The 20,000-nt window shown below is 38.4% G+C and overlaps 1 protein-coding gene across 3 annotated transcripts in view; it reads left to right on the top strand.

Moving 5' to 3' along the window:
- LOC121386897 (BTB/POZ domain-containing protein 6-like) overlaps nucleotides 1-20,000 on the top strand; it is a 104,292-nt gene that overhangs the window by 63,593 nt on the left and 20,699 nt on the right. Inside the window, exons 3-5 of one of the 3 annotated variants that reach the window (XM_041517936.1) lie at nucleotides 5,836-5,943; nucleotides 10,705-10,812; nucleotides 14,769-14,876. The gene's annotated coding sequence lies outside the window, so the exon portion shown is untranslated. The remainder of the gene's footprint in view (nucleotides 1-5,835; nucleotides 5,944-10,704; nucleotides 10,813-14,768; nucleotides 14,877-20,000) is intronic. The other 2 variants (XM_041517937.1, XM_041517938.1) reach the window with 2 other exon arrangements.

Genomic DNA, 20,000 nt, shown 5'->3' with positions numbered 1-20,000 from the left:
ATTGAAATATATTTAGTTAAATAGTTTATTATACTGTCAAGTCATTTATGCTGTTTTACAAGTCAGGTTGATGAAAGGGAAGCGCCTTGTCGTAAATTAGAGCGTTTGTTTACACTGTGCATAGAGGAGATGGACAGAGCTGACGTCACTTCACCCCAAGCTATACCATCGGACGTCACAAAAACAAAACAAAATGGCTGCCCCCAGTTGGCAGGAATAATCACGTTTTTTATTAACTCTAAAATTACGCGTTTTTTTATTTGTTAAAGTGTCAGTATGTGCTGGTGGTCTGGGTATGTATCTTTCCAACACATAAGGCTCTTGTTTGAGTTGACCCTACCTTTAAACTGGAGGAGGGGGGGGGGGGGGGGGGGGGGGGGGGTAACGTTTAAAATCCATAGTGTCCTTGGTTGCTGTAATTTAGTTTGAAACTAATTGGTCTGATTGCTATCCTCTAATTAAATAAATATTAAGTTATTCATTCATTTCAACTTATGTTCGTGCTTATATCCAATTAAGGTTCAAGCACACTGTCCAGGACACACACCTCAGCTCTCTGGACTGGCTGTCCAGGACAGTATGTTAGTTGTTAGTGGTTAATGGTTAGGGAGAAAGAACAGGGTGTAGTGACCTTACACCTATCCATAGAGCCCTTAAATGTACCATGTTTTAACCACAGTTTAAACCAAAATATACAGGTGACGTAATAAATGTACCACGTTTTTAACCACAGTAACCAAATACACACCAAACAAATGATTAAAAGCAAGTCACATTGTAAAGACATAATTTCGTTCACAGCGTAAACAGAAAGTACACACAGTTAAGCTGTTTTTCCTGGAAACGTCAAAGCCGTTCATCGTTAGTGCTTAGTGACAGGGAAGTGGGTGTAGTGCTTGTCAACATACCCACTGAATCATGGAAACCTACTCAAGGTGAGAACCCCTACCTGTACACGAACTCGGTACCTACCAGATGTCATGTCAGAGGAGTTCGTCGTTAGTGCTTAGTGACAGAGAAGTGGGTGTAGTGCTTGTCAACATACCCACTGAATCATGGAAACCTACTCAAGGTGGGAACCCCTACCTGTACACGAACTCGGTACCTACCAGATGTCATGTCAGAACCGTTCGTCGTTAGTGCTTAGTGACAGAGAAGTGGGTATAGTGATATTTAAACTTTCCACTGCACCATGAAGCCTACTCAAGGTGGGAGCCCCTTCCTGTACACGAACGCGGTACCTACCAGATGTCATGTCAGAGCCGTTCGTCGTTAATGCTTAGTGACAGAGAAGTGGGTATAGTGATATTTAAACGTTCCACTGCACCATGAAGCCTACTCAAGGTGGGAGCCCCTTCCTGGATATGAGCTCGGTACCTACCAGCCGTATGGTAAATAGCTGGGCTACGACACCAATGAGGCCGGTTCATGTGACTACTCATAAGGTAGCACTAAACCAAATAACTTCCGGCTAGGTCAAAGTTCGAGGAGCATCGAACTTTTGATAGAGAATTTAACACCACAAGTCATGTGGTTGGTTATAAATGTGAGTTTGTTGCTTGTAAAAAAAACAGTTTCATCTGGTCTAAAAATATATGCAATTCTATTTCATCTAATACCACGGTGTCAAGTAGCCTTGTGCTTGGAACATGTATGAGGTACCTGTAAAAAAGTACTCAAATTGTGTGCGAAACTACGGGTGTTGTAAAAACATCTGGTTATACCGAAAATGAGCCATGAAAGGTACCATTTTCTTCAGTTAATACTTTGAGGTAGGGGTTGTAGTACTGATATTTATGGGTCATAGTTGATATATTGCATATAATGTTTTTATAACACAAACGTTAACATGGTCGCCTATGTGATTTTATTTGGTATAGTCTTACCTATAGGCTGCATGGTACCAAAGAAGAGATTTCCATGTCAAAGTTCGAGGTGCACCCTCAAATATTAACGGAGTGAAAAGAGCTGTGGGTGTGATTGGTAGTAATATGTGACGTTGATTACTTGTGCAAATACTGTTATCTATTAACAATAAATAAATACACTTTTATTTGTTATACAATTGTTATGCAGTATATACAAGAGGTTGAAACTAATGCGGGGTACCCCCAACAATAGAACTGCAATTTTCAGCAAAACGACGGTTGCTATTAAAACCATTAATTAGCTCTCTTAAATGGTATGTGACCCTCTATTTCCCTGCAGGTAGATTAGATGTGAGGTGCCACATTTTTATTGCTGTACTTCCTGGGTGTGTTGATACGCTGCTTGTATCAGTTTTACTAAACGTTAACATTATCGGCAATATGAATTGATTGGCCTATTAGCACCTATAAATACATTATCACTAAGGGATGTAACCGCAAAACGTGTTTCAGCGTGTCATTCACGAGATTATTTCTCACTAATACATAACCCCAAACAACTGATAACAAGCAAAAAGTAGGCCATACTCCGGTGTGATAGTGTCATTCACAATTAAAGGGACATTCCTGAGTTTGCTCCAATTTTTAAGATGGTATCGACTAACAGATACTTTTTAACGATTGTAATTACATATCAAATGCATTTTTCTGCATACTATATTAGCGGCTGTATATTAAACGTGTTTCCGATCGTCCTAATATTTGTACTAGGTTAAATTTCATTTTATTTCCTGAAAAATAAATTTTTTCGTACGTACGAAATTATTTGAAGACAAAATCCAATTTGGACTTCTTACAAATATTAAGACGACCAGAAACACATTAGATATACAGACACTGATATTCTAAACAAGAAAATATATTTAATATGTAACTATAATCGTAGAAATATTTTATTAGTCTGAAATATCTTACAATGTAGCAATCTCAGGAATGTCCCTTTAATGGGCTGTAAACTGTCACAATGTGTTGACTAGTAAAGTGGGTTGATCGTTCAGCTGGCGTGTTTGTGTGTGTGTGTGTGTGTGTGTGTGTGTGTGTGTGTGTGTGTGTGTGTGTGTGTGGTGTAGTGGTTTTTGGGTTTTTTTATGGTTTGTTTTAATTATGTTAATTTTTATTTTCATTATTATTTATTTTTTGCCATTAGACTGATTCCTTTCTGTATCAGTTTATTTTCGTGTTTACATCTAGAAATGGGAGTTTTAGGGTTTATTTTAAAGATTGTGTTGCGCCGTGACGTAACATGTAAGATAACTCTGTGTTGAAGGAAGGAACTATTTTATTTAACACATTTCATTTACAGTTATATGGCGTCGGACATATGGTTAAGGATCACACAAATATTTAGGGAGGAAACCTACTGTCGCCACTTCATGGGCTACTCTTTTTTATTAGCAGCAAGGGATATTTTATATGTAACATTCCATAGACAGGATAGCACATACCACGGTCTTTGATATATCAGACGAGGTGCGCTGGCTGGACCGAGAAATACCATGTGTTGAAAGACTCCGAGTCGATACTTTGCACTTAATGACGGAATAAAACGTTCTACCGTGTGATATTTGGGACCACTTCACCGGCATCTATTTAGTATATCTCGCTTTTCTATTTATTTGCAATAAAGTTCAAGTTCTTTATGTATCATCATAATACATGATACGGGAAATGTACATAACTATGGTGTAGAGTGATATAGTATAAAATAAATACACACACACACACGCACACACACACACACACACACACACACACACACACACACACACACACACACACACATATATATATATATATATATATATATATATATATATATATATATGTGTGTGTGTGTTTGTGTGTGTAGTTTTTAATTAGTACACAGCTGTAATGCAGTATAAAAGTTAAAACCTGTACAGTTTACCAGTAACAAAATTTAATGGAACTGCGATTCAAGACACACACACACACACACACGCACGCACACACACACACGCGCGCACGCGCACGCACACACACACACAAACACACACATACATATATATATATATATATATATATATATATATATATATATATATATATATATATATATATATATATATATATATATATATATATATATATATATATATATATATATATGTAGTTTTTAATTAGTACACAGTTGTAATGCAGTATAAAAGTTAAAACCTTTACAGTGTACCAGTAATTTTTTTTAATGGAACTGCGATTCCAAGAAAAACGACTGTCCTGCGTTTGCTGTCAATGTAACATGTGTACGACAGTCGGGCCATTCTGATAACTAAAATTACATATTAAAGATATACTATTGTTTAGAATATCAGAATTTGTATAACCAAGGTGTTTATTATGGTCGTCTTAATGTGTGGAGCAGGTAAAACCAGATTTTCCCTTTCCAATAAGTTCTTACGTACAAAACAAAATATAACGAAGTTAAAAACATGAAAAAGCACTGCTAGAAACATTAACCCACGGTCGGACACGCATTGCACACACAGACACAGGTATTGAAAACAAGAAAATGTATATGACTGATTGATTTCAACTTATTTTCGTGCTTATATCCAATTAAGGTTCAAGCACGCTGTCCTGGGCACACACCTCAGCTATCTGGGCTGCCTGTCCAGGACAGTGGGTTAGTTGTTAGTTTGTTAGTGGTTAGTGAGAGAGAAGAGGGTGTAGTGGCCTTACACCTACCCATTGATCCCTTAAGAACTCGCTCTGGGTTGGAGCCGGTACCGAGCTACGAACCCTGTACCTACCAGCCTGTAGTCCGATGGCTTAACCACTACGCCACCGAGGCCGGCTATATATATGATGTTTAATATTAGTCGCCTAAAAAGATATCTTACAATGATAGGAAACCATTTAATTAAGCAGTCATCAAATATCTTACATATCACATGACCCCCACCAATCCCCCACCCCCACCCCTATTATCGCACAGGTAGGTTAAATGTGAGTTGTCTCACTTTTTATTTGTGTACTGTCTGGGTTTCTTGATGTGCTACTCATTTCAGGTTTATTAAAAAATGTCAACATTATCGGCGATAGAAAGTTAAAGTGTGTATTGTTTAACGACACCACTGGAGCACATCGATTAATTAATCATCGGCTACTGGGAGTCAAACATTTGGTAATTCTGACGCGTAGTCATCAGAGGAAACCTGCTACATGTTTTATAATGCAGAAGTGGATCTTTTGTATGCACTTTCCCACAGACAGGAAAACACATATCACAACCTTTGTCCAGTCATAGTGCACTGGTTAGAACGAGGAACAAACAACTTGATGGATGCACCGAGGTGGTTTCATCCTGGGAAGGATGCACATCAAGCGAACGCTCAACCGACTGAGCTAAATCCCTCCCCCTGCGATAGAAATTTATTAACATGATTTTATTTATTTAAAGGGACATACCCTAGTTTTTAAACACTAAGACATTTTTTCCCTATTAGAGCGTTTTTTTTCATAACCAAAATCATACTTTATTTAAATGTTATTGTTTAGATTATCCACTTCCGTACAGTCAAAGTAGTTGTGGTCATCCTGGTGTTTTTAATATTACAGAATGCATTTCTCATATTTTTTAAAAACGCGCGTGCGTCTGAGAGGTAAACATTATGGTGTCGAGTTTTAGTCTGTTTTTAGAGGGTATTTCACCATTTCAAAGTCAGAGACACATGTTGCACTGAACTGTAGCTTTATGCAAATGTGTTACAGGTTTGTAGATTAACTAAACTTACTGTGCATTTTCATGGAGTGAAACTAGGGTATGTCCCTTTAACTCTAAGACAAATAAGTCCCAATAACTATCAGCGAAGGTATGTGTCTCCCCGACTTTTACACCACGCAGTTGATTAAAAGTAGATCATATTGTAAGAGCTAATTTCGTTCGCAGCGTAAACAGAAAGTACACACAGTGAGCTGGTTTTCGTGGAAACATCAACACGATACCAGAAAGTAGTTCAAAGTCCAGGCAGACATTTTGAAGGCGAGTCACTCGATAGTAAGTTCAGATGTTAATACTTTAACCGATAAAATACACTATATGATCGGGTATGTATGTGTGTATGTATGTGTATATGTATGTATGTATATATGTATTATGTATGTATGTATGTATGTATGTATGCAGGTTATCCAGAGTACTCTGCCGTTCGAGAGCTATACGAACAACTGGACGGTTATGATCGATCAAATGTCCGTCTAGCTCTTGAACGGCAGAGTACTCGGGCTAGTATGTATGCATGTATATAATGTCCGTCTAGCTCTTGAACGGCAGAGTACTCGGGCTAGTATGTATGCATGTATATAATGTCCGTCTAGCTCTTGAACGGCAGAGTCCTCGGGCTAGTATGTATGCATGTATATAATGTCCGTCTAGCTCTTGAACGGCAGAGTCCTCGGGCTAGTATGTATGCATGTATATAATGTCCGTCTAGCTCTTGAACGGCAGAGTACTCGGGCTAGTATGTATGCATGTATATAATGTCCGTCTAGCTCTTGAACGGCAGAGTACTCGGGCTAGTATGTATGCATGTATATAATGTCCGTCTAGCTCTTGAACGGCAGAGTACTCGGGCTAGTATGTATGCATGTATATAATGTCCGTCTAGCTCTTGAACGGCAGAGTACTCGGGCTAGTATGTATGTATGCATGTATATAATGTCCGTCTAGCTCTTGAACGGCAGAGTACTCGGGCTAGTATGTATGTATGCATGTATATAATGTCCGTCTAGCTCTTGAACGGCAGAGTACTCGGGCTAGTATGTATGCATGTATATAGTGTCCGTCTAGCTCTTGAACGGCAGAGTACTCGGGCTAGTACGTATGCATGTATATAATGTCCGTCTAGCTCTTGAACGGCAGAGTACTCGGGCTAGTATGTATGCATGTGAATAATGTCCGTCTAGCTCTTGAACGGCAGAGTCCTTGGGCTAGTATGTATGTATGCATGTATATAATGTCCGTCTAGCTCTTGAACGGCAGAGTACTCGGGCTAGTATGTATGTATGCATGCCACGATGTCCGTCTAGCTCTTGAACGGCAGAGTACTCGGGCTAGTATGTATTCATGTATATAATGTCCGTCTAGCTCTTGAACGGCAGAGTACTCGGGCTAGTATGTATGCATGTATATAATGTCCGTCTAGCTCTTGAACGGCAGAGTACTCGGGCTAGTATGTATGCATGCATATAATGTCCGTCTAGCTCTTGAACGGCAGAGTACTCGGGCTAGTATGTATGCATGTATATAATGTCCGTCTAGCTCTTGAACGGCAGAGTACTCGGGCTAGTATGTATGCATGCATATAATGTCCGTCTAGCTCTTGAACGGCAGAGTACTCGGGCTAGTATGTATGCATGTATATAATGTCCGTCTAGCTCTTGAACGGCAGAGTACTCGGGCTAGTATGTATGCATGTATATGCGTCTAGCTCTTGAACGGCAGAGTACTCGGGCTAGTATGTATGCATGTATATATTTATGTATAGCTCTTGAACGGCAGAGTACTCGGGCTAGTATGTATGCATGTATATAGTGTCCGTCTAGCTCTTGAACGGCAGAGTACTCGGGCTAGTAGGTATGGGGCATGTGGGCATAATGTCCGTCTAGCTCTTGAACGGCAGAGTACTTTTGGGCTAGTATGTATGCATGTATATAATGTCCGTCTAGCTCTTGAACGGCAGAGTGTGGTTTAGTATGTACCCCAAATAGTCTAGCTCTTGAACGGCAGTGTCCCGTCTAGCTCAACGGCATCCACCCCTAATATAAAACCTTGCTACGTCAGTTTGTGTATACGTGTATATGTGTTTTTCTATGTATGTATGAACGTGTGTGTGTGTGTATGTATGCATGTGTATTGTGCGTCTAGTGTCTGTGTGTGCAAAGTATGTGTATGTATGTATGTGCGTATAGTGCGTGTGTATGTGCGTATGTGTGTGTATGTATGTGTGCGTGTGTGTATGGGTATGTGTGTGTATGTGTGTATGCGTGTGTGTGTGTATGTGTTTGTACTCGTGCATATGTGTGTATGTGTGTATGCGTGTGTGTGTGTGTGTATATGCGTGTGTATGCGTATGCGTGTGTATGTGTGTATGCGTATGTGTGTATGTGTGTATGCGTATGTGTATGTGTGTGTGTGTATGTGTGTGTATGTATGTGTGTATATGTGTATGCGTGTGCGTGTGTGTGTATATGTGTATGTGTGTGTGTGTGTATGCGTGTGTGTGTGCGTGTGCCTGTATGTGTGTGTGTGTATGTCTGTGTGTGTGTGTGTTAATGTAAGGGAAATCTCAAGATGTCTGGAGAGGGAGTTTCTTGAGCGGCAGACGTATCGGGGTTTGTTCAAATTAAGTTATTTCAAAATGTCTAGTATTGGTCATGTGATCGGTGAGGGGGTGTTGTGTGTCCGTGCTGAATGTCATACATATGTGACAATGTTCTCTAATTCGCCGTTGATGTGTGTATGTATGTTTCTACGTATTTGTAATAAGTATGTGTTCGTGCATGTGTTAATGTGTGTGTGTGTGTCAATATGTGGCATGTGACTTAATAATGTGCACACCACGTGTTCAACCACAGTTTAAATCAATATATGCAGGTGACTTAATAAATACACCACGTGTTTAACCACAGTTTAAATCAATATATGCAGGTGACTTAATATACACACCACGTTATTTCAAAATGTTTAGTATTGGTCATGTGATTGGTGACTTAATAAATGCACCACGTGTTTAACCACCGTTTAAATCAATATATACAGGTGACTTAATAAATGACAATGTTGTCTAATTCAGTTTAAATCGTTATACATGTTTAATAAATGCACCACGTGTTTAACCACAGTTTAAATCAATATATGCAGGTGACTTAATAAATGCACCACGTGTTTAACCACCGTTTAAATCAATATATACAGGTGACTTAATAAATGCACCACGTTTTAACCACAGTTTAAATCAATATATATGCAGGTGACTTAATAAATGCACCATGTTTTGTAACGACAGTTTAAATTAAATCAACATATAAATATCGGACTCGGTGGTGTAGAGGTTATATACATTACTGCTACAAGACTTCGCAATTTGTTGACTTGGATTTTGAGATTGCTCATAACATTATTTTCACATATTCTAAATTATTTAAATATGGTAAAGTATCATGCAGCCAATGTTTTGCTTATTTTCAAGACGAAGAAGATATATGTCATTTATTGGTGTATTGTAATCAACTTTATGATTTAATTTCTATTTTTCATGAACTAGTAATTTATATGTTTAAGGATACTGGTTACTCGTTAGAATTGTTAAACAATTGTTGCTTTTCGGGTGTTATTTCAAAATACAAAACTGCTCAAATGAATTCATCAATGCTTTACTCTCGATATATAGAATATCAATTTTCAAGAAACGTTTAATAGCGGAATGAAGAGCTGTAAATATTGACATTGTTAAAATTTAAACGCATGATATGCGTCAGTGTTTCTGAATAATTTTAAAACAATATGACTTTCAAAATAGATTTTCTGCATTTACTAATAAATATATTTAAAAAGAAAAACAATTCTTGATCTAAATAATGAAGAATTACTTTTTTCAAATACCCACTTGAAAACTAACATTTTGTATTTAGTATTTCTTTAACAAAATTCACATTATCTTATAAGATCGATATCTCTCAAGTTTCTTCTAATGTTCGCGTGTGTCTGTGTGAATGTGTGGGAGTCATTTTGTTATTTTTTTGTGATAAATGTGAGAGTGATTCTATGCGTGAGTATGTGTGGATATGTGTGAGTCATTTTGTTATTTTTAGGTGTAAATTTTATGTATATCTCCAATATTTGTTTTGACGAATAAGAATGTGTTAAAATCCCATCGGACTTGAGGCTGGTAGGTGTTGGGTTCGCATCCCACCTGAGGCAATGGGGGATTTTTCAAGCCAGTACCGGCTCCAACCCAGAGTGAGTGCACCGCTAGGGTCAATGGGTAGGTGTAAGGCCACATACACCGAGTTTCACTCACTTCACGGGCGATTATGGGTGTGTCTCCTGAGTGTTTGACCCCACATGGGGTATGATTACCCGACATGCACTGCAGGTTTCGTGTATCCCGGGCTCGGATGATACCGAGATAGCTCAACTGACAGCAAGCATGGAGCACGGCTCCGTCAAGTAGACCAATACTGAAATGGAAATACTGCCACTTCTCCATTCATATCATCATCATCCATGTTTGTAATGTCCACACCAAAAAATAATAAATAAATAAGAACAAATTAAAATAAAGGCGGCATGATAAATGGACCACATTTTTTAACCAAAATTTAAATTAAAATACACCAGTGACATAAGGAATATACCGAAATACTGCGGCTTCACTATTCATCTCATCATCATCCATGTTTGTAATATCCAATTTAAAAAAAACAAAAAAAAAACAAATATATATATATATATATATATATTATATATATATAATAATTAAAGTAAAGGTGGCATAAGAAATGTACCACATTTCTAACCACAGTTTAAATTAAAATACGCCTGCAACTTAATATATGTACCAAGGTTTAGCCACAATTTAAATAAAAATATACAGGTGACATGAGACATGCACCACGTTTCTAACCACAGTTTAATCCAAAATATGCAGGTGACTTCATAAATGTACCACGTTTTTTAGCCACAGTTTAAACCAAATATACACCACACAATTGATTAAAAGCAAGTCATATTGTAAAGACCTAATTTCGTTCACAGCGTAAACAGAAAGTACACGCAGTGAGCTGGTTTTCCTGGAAACGTCAACACGATACCAGGAAGTAGTTCAGAGTCCAGGCAGACATTTTGAAGGCGAGTCACTCGAAAGTAAGTTATGATTTTAATATTTTAACCCATGAAATATACTATGTGATCGGGTATGTATGAATGTATGCATGTATTTATGTATGTATGTATGCATTTATGTATGTATGCATGTATGTATGTATGTGTGCAGGTTACTCCGAGTACTCTGCCGTTCGATAGCTTGACGAACAACTGGACGGTTATGACCGATCAAATGTCCGTCTAGCTCTTGAGCGGCAGAGTACTCAGGCTAGTATGTATGTATACACGTAAATACATACTGTGTATATTATAATGTACATGTATATCTGTATTTGTTTGTATATGGATTTGTGCATTGATGCGTGTGTGTATACAGTGGCGTAGCGAGAGGGGGTGGGGCGGACACGGATGTCATGCCCCCAGTCAGACATGTTTTATTTATTTTGTTTACTATATATAATTGTATAAAATCATACATACATACATAGTGTGGGTTATCCCCCCACCCCAAATAAAACCTTGCTACGTCAGTGTGTATACGTGTTTTCTATGTATTATCCATGCATGTGTGTGTGTGCGCGCGCATGTGTGTGTATGTGTGTGTGTGTGTGTGTGTCAAAGTTAGAAACCCTCCCGCTGTAAAGCCCCGTAACGCTAGACCCCAACATATTGCGTGACGCTTGGAGGCACACCCACCCATCTCCCATTCACAAACAAGTCAAGCGATTGGTATAATATAATTCTAAGGTAGTGTTTTGCGAAAAAGGCGTACTGGCGGGGCGGGGAGGGGTTGTTACCCGAATTAATTGAAAATGTCCGAACCTGCATAACAAGATTTATTCAGATTAGCATTACTACCAAACAGCCAGATATGGTTGCACACGAATGACGAGGCATTTTCACGTGAATTACAACTGTTTCAATCTAATTAAAATTAGCTCCACTATTACATGTGGATCTAACACCAGCCAGTTGGAGCTCATGTCCACCAATCAAAACCTTACTTGCAGAATCCTGCCAGTGATTTAAAACTAACAACACTGCGTAGTCCCCAATGTCCAGGTAACATTTCGTCTGTAAATAATAATTTAAATATTGACCAATCACACTTCGCCTTTTATAACGTTATTTGGGAGCATACAAATTCTAAAAATATCGGGCGAGTCTATTTTAGTGGCCGCAGTACAGCGAACCATACCAATACGTACGGGGTGGGTTATCAGTCTTCAATTTTACATTAAAAATTATTTATTTATTTATAATAAAAAAAAAAAAAAAAAAAAAAAATCAGTCTTCAGTTTTACATTACAAATTATTTATTTTATAAAATAAAACATGTTATAAGGCATTCGTAATTCACACGAAACATGTCGTATACCCTCAGGATAATTCGGAATGTTTTCAAATTATTTTTAAATCACTGGCAGGATTCTGCAAGTAAGGTTTTGATTGGTGAACATGAGCTCCAACTGGCTGGTGTTAGATCCACATGTAATAGTGGAGCTAATTTTAATTATATTGCAACTGTTTTGGAGGGTACAATGATGTGAACACATGTGAACACATTTGTCCGAACTTGAAGTCTTGCTCCAGCACTAGGAGCGCAGTTACACCGACCCTGCCCCCCCCCCCCCCCCCCCCCCCCCCCCCCCCCGTCTCGCACGCTTTTCGTTTTGCAATTTGTGAAAGCGCAGATACCCATTTCAAATCGATCACACAGTATACATAACTACACACACACACACACACACACACACACACACACACACACACACTCACACACACACCAGTAACGCTACATGACGTTTGAACCAACACCTACCCACCCCCTCAAGCGTTACGTACTACTTGAATGGACCTTTAACATTTATTTAAAATCATTTGATAATGTAAATACAAACGAATGAGCACTTTTAATAACCCCGTAGGCTGACATATAGTTATGTCCTTGGCGCCCCTGTGACACTAAGACGGCTCTGCCCGTGTGCACTAAGACGTGTGTGTTCGCTATCAACGCATATCGTCTTTTGAAAGTCTACACCCAAATCGCCTTTGTTGAAGATAGGATTAAAGTGACAGACCGTAGTTTTTAAATACCACGACATATTGTTCACTAGTAGAGCTGTTTCTGATCACTGAAATCACTGAAATCAAACATTACTTATATTTTATTGCTTACATTATTCATGGCCGTGCATCCGATGTGCTTCTGGTAAAACAATGTCTCTTTAGAATCCAAACACGCACGTTCGTCTGATGAGTAATTGTTATCAAAACCAGCTCTATTTATTTTTAGACGATATTTCCCCATTTAAACATCACATATTTTAGCTACTCTCTGTTGTAAACATATTCAAGTATGTTGGAGGTTTGTAGATTAACTAAACTTAATGTCCATTAGCATGGGCTGAAACTAGGGTCTGAGCCTTCAACTACAAACAGTTGTAATGTTCATGTTGCAGGTATGTGTCTATATGGATCCGTAATTGTAGGGGTCGTTTATTTATTCATTCGTTCGTCCGTTCATTCATTCATTCATGCATTCATTCACTCACTCACACACTCACTCACTCACTCACTTATTTCATTTATTTATTTATGTATTTACTTATTTATTTATTTATTTTATACTATATCACTCTACACCATAATCATGTACATATCCCGTATCATGTTTTGTGCTGATACATTGCAAAAACTTTAAGCAATAAAGAACTTGAACTTTAATGCGAAATAAATAGAACATGTAGTTTTTAATTAATATACAATGCTAATGAAGTATACAAGGTTAAAGCTAGTACAGTGAATCAGTAACACATGCAACTGCGATTCCGAGAAACATGAGGGGATTGTTCAAAGGGGACTGTCCTGCGTGCCTTTCTGATAACTAAAATTACATACTAAAGATATATTATTGTTTAGAATATCAGAATCTGTATAAACAAGGTGTTTATTATGGTCGTCCTAATGCTTGCAGTACCAGATTTTTCCTTACATTAACTGCGTACGTACAATCCAAAATACAAGGAAGTAAAATTAAAAACTACTGCTACAAACATTCGAAATGCATTTGATATGCATACACTGCAGAGGCGGATCTAGGTGGGTGTGGGGGTGGCAGGGCCCCATATATAATTGTATTATATATTAATTTTAATGTTTTTACGATCCCCCGTCAAACCTCCCCCAAAGTTCCCTTGGCATTCCGCCTCATGTCATTGCCTCCCTCCATGAATCATCTGGCTCCGCCACTGCACTAGTTTTCTAAACAAGAACATGTATTTCATTGTTTAATGTTAGTCACCAAAAATATATCACATTGGCTTACAATGACTTCATACGCTTTATTTAAACATTCATTGAATGTCTTACATATCAAATGAAACCCCTCCATCCCCCACCCCTATTATCTTACAGGTAGTTTAAATGTGACTTGGCTCGCTTTTTATTGGTGCACTGTCTGGGTGTGTTGATGTGCTGTTTTTATCAGTTTTATTAGAAACTGTTAACATTATCGGCGATAGAAAGTTAAAGCTTGTTTTTTTAAATACACCACTGGAGCACATTGATTAATTAATCATTGGTTATTGGATGTGAAACATTTGGTAATTCTGACACGTAGTCATCTGTGGAAACCCGCAATATGTTTCCTAATGCAGCAAGGGTTATTTTATATGAACTTCCCACAGACAGAAAAACACATACCACGAACTGTGTCCAGTCATGGTGCACAGAATGGAACGAGCAAAAAAATAAAATAATAATAAATCAGCTGAATGGAGGTGGTTCGATCCTGTGACGCAAGCACCTCAAGCGAACACTCAGCCGACTGAGCTAAATACCGCAATCCCGCCCCCAGCGATAGAAATGTATTAACATAATTATATTTATTTAACTCTAAGGCAAATAAGTTCAAATAACTATCAGCCAACGTACGTGTCTCCACCGACTTTTACACGGCAAGTGATATTGTAAAGATCTAATTCCGTTCACAGCGTAAACAGAAAGTACACACAGTGACCTGGTTTTCCTGCAAACGTCAACACGATAGCAGGAAGTAGTTCAGAGTCCAGGCAGACATTTTGAAGGTGAATCACTCGAATGTAAGTTCGGATCTTAATACTTTAACCCATAAAATACACTATATGCTCGAGTATGTATGTATGTATGTATGTATGTACGCAGGTTATCCCGACTACTCTGCCGTTAGAGAGGTAGTCGAACAATTGGACGGTTATGATCGATCAAATGTACCTCTAGCTCTTGAACGGCAGAGTACTCGGGCTAGTATGTATGTATACACGGACAAGACATACTGTGTATATTATAATGTACATGTATATATGTGTTTTTGTATCTATGGATGTGTGCATACAGTGGCGTAGCGAGAGAGGGGGTGGGGCAGACACGGAGGCCATGCCCCCGATCACACATTTGCTATTTTATTTACTATATAAAATTTTATAAAATCATACATACATACATAGTGTGGGTTATCCCCCCACCCCAAATAAAACCCTGGCTACGTCAGTGTGTATACGTGTATATGTGTTTTTCTATGTATTACCCATTCATGCATGCATGCGTGTGTGTGTGTGTGTGTGTGTGTGTGTGTGTGTAACTGTTTGTCAAATTTAGACACCCTCCCTCCCGCTGTAAAGCTGCGTAACGCCAGACCAAAACATATTAATAACGCTTGGAGACACACCTACCCATCTGCCATTCCGAAACAAAAGAAAAGAAAGAAGTGTTTTATTTAACGACGCACTCAACACATTTTATTTACAGTTGTATGTCGTCAGACATATGGTTAAGGACTACACATATTTTTAGAGGAAACCCGCTGTCGCCACATAGGCTACTCTTTTACGACAGGCAGCAAGGGATCTTTTATTTGCGCTTCCCACAGGCAGGTCGTGTAATACAAATGCTGTTCCTTATTCCGAAACAAGTCATGCGATTGGTGTAATATAATTTTAATGTAGTGTTTTGCGACCGGCCTCGGTGATGTCGTGGTTAGGTCATCAGTCTACATGCTGGTAGGTACTGGGTTCGGATCCCAATCGAGGCATTGGATTTGTAATCCAGATACCGACTCCAAACCCTGAATGAGTGCTCCGCAAGGCTCAATGGGTAGGTGTAAACCACTTACACCGACCAGTGATCCATAACTGGTTGAACAAAGGGCATGTTTTTTGCTATCCTGGCTGTGGGAATCGCAAATAAAAGATCCCTTGTTGCCTGTCGTAAAATAGTAGCTAGTTCAATAATAGCTGACGTGATTTGCGTATATTGTGCAAATTACCCGAAAGTCTCTGGGTGCCTACTGTAGGTCTGCTGTTCAGTTAATGAAGGACAAAAAAAACGGTACGTCTATTTAACATTATATTTATTTATTTATGTATTCATTGACTGACGGATTGATTTATAATAATAATAATTATTATTATTATTATATATACTATTATTATTATTATTATTATTATTATTATTATTGTTGTTGTTAATATTATTTGTAAAACAATACTGAAAACAAGTAAGAATTAATTTCATCCATCAAGCAAGTCACACGCACACACACGCACGCACGCACACGCACGCACGCACACATACATTAATACGGAATAGACAGAGCACCCAAATAGGCTCGTTAACACTGCCCTGTGCTTGGTTTATTAATTAGAATGATATTTATTACTGTAGTAAACTGACGAAATAACCACATTATGTTGGATACTAAACTTTGTTTCTTTTGGGGCGTTTATCGACACCACCAGAGCACATTGATTTATTAACCATCGGCTATTAGATGTCCAACATTTCGTAACCTACACTCATAGTCCCGATATCAGCAGCAGTGAATATGCACGTTCCCACAGACTTGGCAGCACATACCACGGCATATATACTAGTTGGGACATATGCACTAGTTGGGACAGAGACAAATATCAGAAAATGGGTCCACCGACTGAGCTAGATCGTAGCTTGAAATACAGTGAGATCTCGTTATTAAACACAAACAAATTCGGTTGTTGTTGTTGTTATTATTGTTGTTGCTGTTATTATTGTTGTTGCTGTTTATATTGTTGTTGTTGTTTATGTTGCTGCTGCTGTAGCTTATATTGTTACTGTCGTTGTTTTATCAAAACAATGTGTGGGTTTTTTATTTTGTAATAGTTCTAAATAAAGTTTGAGGATGGGATGAGGGCACGGTTGAGTGTATGTGCCCAAGGAGACATGCTTTAACGTTCGGTAAATACGTAAGCCGGTCACATTGTGGATTCAGTTGCATTACAACTTGAAACTTTATAGTGATGTCTGACACCTGTCGGTTCAAGCGCGCAATCCTGGACGCACACCTCGTCTTTCTGTCGTATACAAATTTGAGTTACGGTCCTGTGGGCTGTCTGTGCGGGGTATTTCGTTATCAGTTAGTGTTTATTGAGAGTGTGCTGCTATTGTAACTCGTACGTCATTCGCGGCAATAGGCTCATATTTGTGTGTGTGGGGGGTGGGGTGGGGTGGTGGTGGTGGGGGGGGGGGGGGGCAGGCTGATGTTTGCCCGAATAAAGTGAATATGCCCGAACCTAGTTAATATTTATTCAAAGAGCTATATAGGGTTGCAAAAATCACTGCAGATTTTAACATTGATAACAGTTAATAGTATAGGTAAAATGATGAAATACCTGGTGAAACTGTTTCAGGACAGCTAATTTTGCAGTCCCCTCCCTCCCGCCACCTGTCTCGTACGTGTATGTTCGGAGCCTTCTTACGACTAAGATTACACACTAGTATTAAATATATGTTCTTGTTTAGAATATCAGTGTCTGTACAAACACGGCGTTTGTTGCCATCACAATGTTTGTAATATAGCCAAAACCAAATTATACCTGCCACTACTTTCGTTCGTACAAAACCATATGTCACGGGGATTCTATAATTCCCGTAACCGAATAAAACACGATTATCAAAATGTCTCTCCTACTTGTATATCTATTAGATCTCTCTGTAACAGGCTGTTAAACCCTAGTATGGCTCGTCTCTAGGTATGATCAGAGATACGATCTTATATAAAGTATATATTATTATAGCACGTTAGTTCTCTAGAAAACACAACAAAAACACAATACACTTTGGAATCTGTATTAATCTACGCTGACAAATGTACAGCCGTAGTAGTAAATTAATAACAGCAATAATAACAACCCAGAACTGATCACTTAATTAGTTAATCTCTAGGTGTCTAGTTACACAATATGCGAATCACTTCACCGTTACACCACACCCACACGTGTGATAATTGAGAAACGCTTACAGGAGAAGTTAATTAATAAAGGAATTACAACACCATTCCTAACTGGTTAAATTTTAATTAACCCTTACTACTCGTTCAGTAACGTGTGATAATTGAGAAACGCTTCTTGGGGAACTTAATTAATAAAGGAATTACAGCTCTATTCCTAACGGGTTAATTTTTAATTAACCCTTAACTACTCTTTCAGTAATCTGTAACACAAAATTAATACTGGTACCTATCACAATAAAGACAATAACCTACAGTTTACCTAGGGTCTTCTAGGATGACTGGCTAAGCTTTATATTACCAAATACTCATATAATGTTAGAACAAAAAGTCTACGATTTACTTCGTCAGATGACCGAAGACACTGTCTAAAGAATATTGGTATAATACAGTATTAAAATATTTAAAGTCACATCAATCACATCAAGGTTATACACAGAGCAGAAATGATATTTACCAAAGTCCAAACGGACTAACGTTCCCAGGAAGCTTCCTAATTCGTTCTCCCAGATATCTCTAAATCCTAGCTATTTATTCCAAAATCAGAAATTCGACTGGGGGTACAAGGCGGTACCTCCCCCTATCATCCTCTACTAGCGTCGTTATATTTCTCTCTGATCGTCAGACTTACTGACGCCATCGTCGCCAAAATCACGGGTGTAAAACCCGCACTCGCAGAGGTATTACGTAACTACTCGCCACATGGCCTCCGCAGCTGGACTAAGTGCATATTGGAATGTCCGATCGTGCGAAGTATTACGTAACAAGTTGCCCACCTGGGCTACGGGTAATAAACTGCACACGGCCCTCTAACACAATTAAAATCGCCACAGGCGAAACAAATTTAAGAGCATGTACCGTGACACCATATTTGTTTTCGAATCAAAAAAAAAACCCACAAAAAAAAACCAACACCCGCCTGCTACAAAAATGCTATGTTAACATTATCGTCAATGAAAATGTATTAACATAACCTTATACATTTATCTCTAAGGAAAATAACTGAAATCAGTGTGTTTGCCACTGTATGTGTCTCCTCCGATTAACGCCACACGATTTATTAAAAATAAATCATAACGCAGACACATTTCGTGCACAATTAAAAGGCACGCGCTCCATATCGTAAACAGAAAGTACACACCGTGAGCTGGTTTTCCTGGAAACGCAAACACGATACCAGGAAGTAGTTCAGGCAGACATTTTGAAGGCGAGTCACGCGATAGTAAGTTTAGATTTTAATACTTTAGCACATAAGATTCACTGCGTCATATAGTATTGCATGATCGACGCAGTACAGTATCGTATATATATATATATATATATATATATATATATTATATGTATATATATGTATATATATATATATATATATATATATATATATATATATATTATTTTAAAAAGTAGGGTAATTCTAATAAGAATTTACAATTGCCAAACTTGTACGGTATATTAGCTGTGGGGAATGGTTATATGATAATAGTGAATTAATTGGGCAAACATTACAATTGGTAGTTCAGTATCATAGTGGGTTTTATGACCACCAAAGATATTGAAGGACGACTGAGGTCAGTGAGTGAAAGTTGACGGGTTTTTTTAGTAGTGGGCGATACCACCACGACGTGTTAGACATTCATTCTATCGACGAGGCATACTGCGTATGAGTCTCCCAATTGCCATTTGAGGGAATCTGTTCCACTCGCAAATGCGGTCGGCGGTCTTTGACATTGAGGCACACGTCTCCCTGTCATGTCCCAGATGTGTTCAATGGGGGAAAGGTATGGGCTTATTGCTGGCCATGGCATTCGATAGATGTCGTGCTGCCGGAGATGAGCATTGACGATTCGTGCACAGGAATTGTCCTGAAAAACAAAACGTAGACCCACACGCCTAGAAAACGGGGCGACAAAGGGTTTCAGTATGT

This window comes from Gigantopelta aegis, chromosome 12 (genome assembly GCF_016097555.1).
Source record: "Gigantopelta aegis isolate Gae_Host chromosome 12, Gae_host_genome, whole genome shotgun sequence".
NCBI classification, from domain to species: Eukaryota; Metazoa; Mollusca; class Gastropoda; order Neomphalida; family Peltospiridae; genus Gigantopelta; species Gigantopelta aegis.
This window is presented reverse-complemented; position numbering and strand designations above follow the sequence as displayed.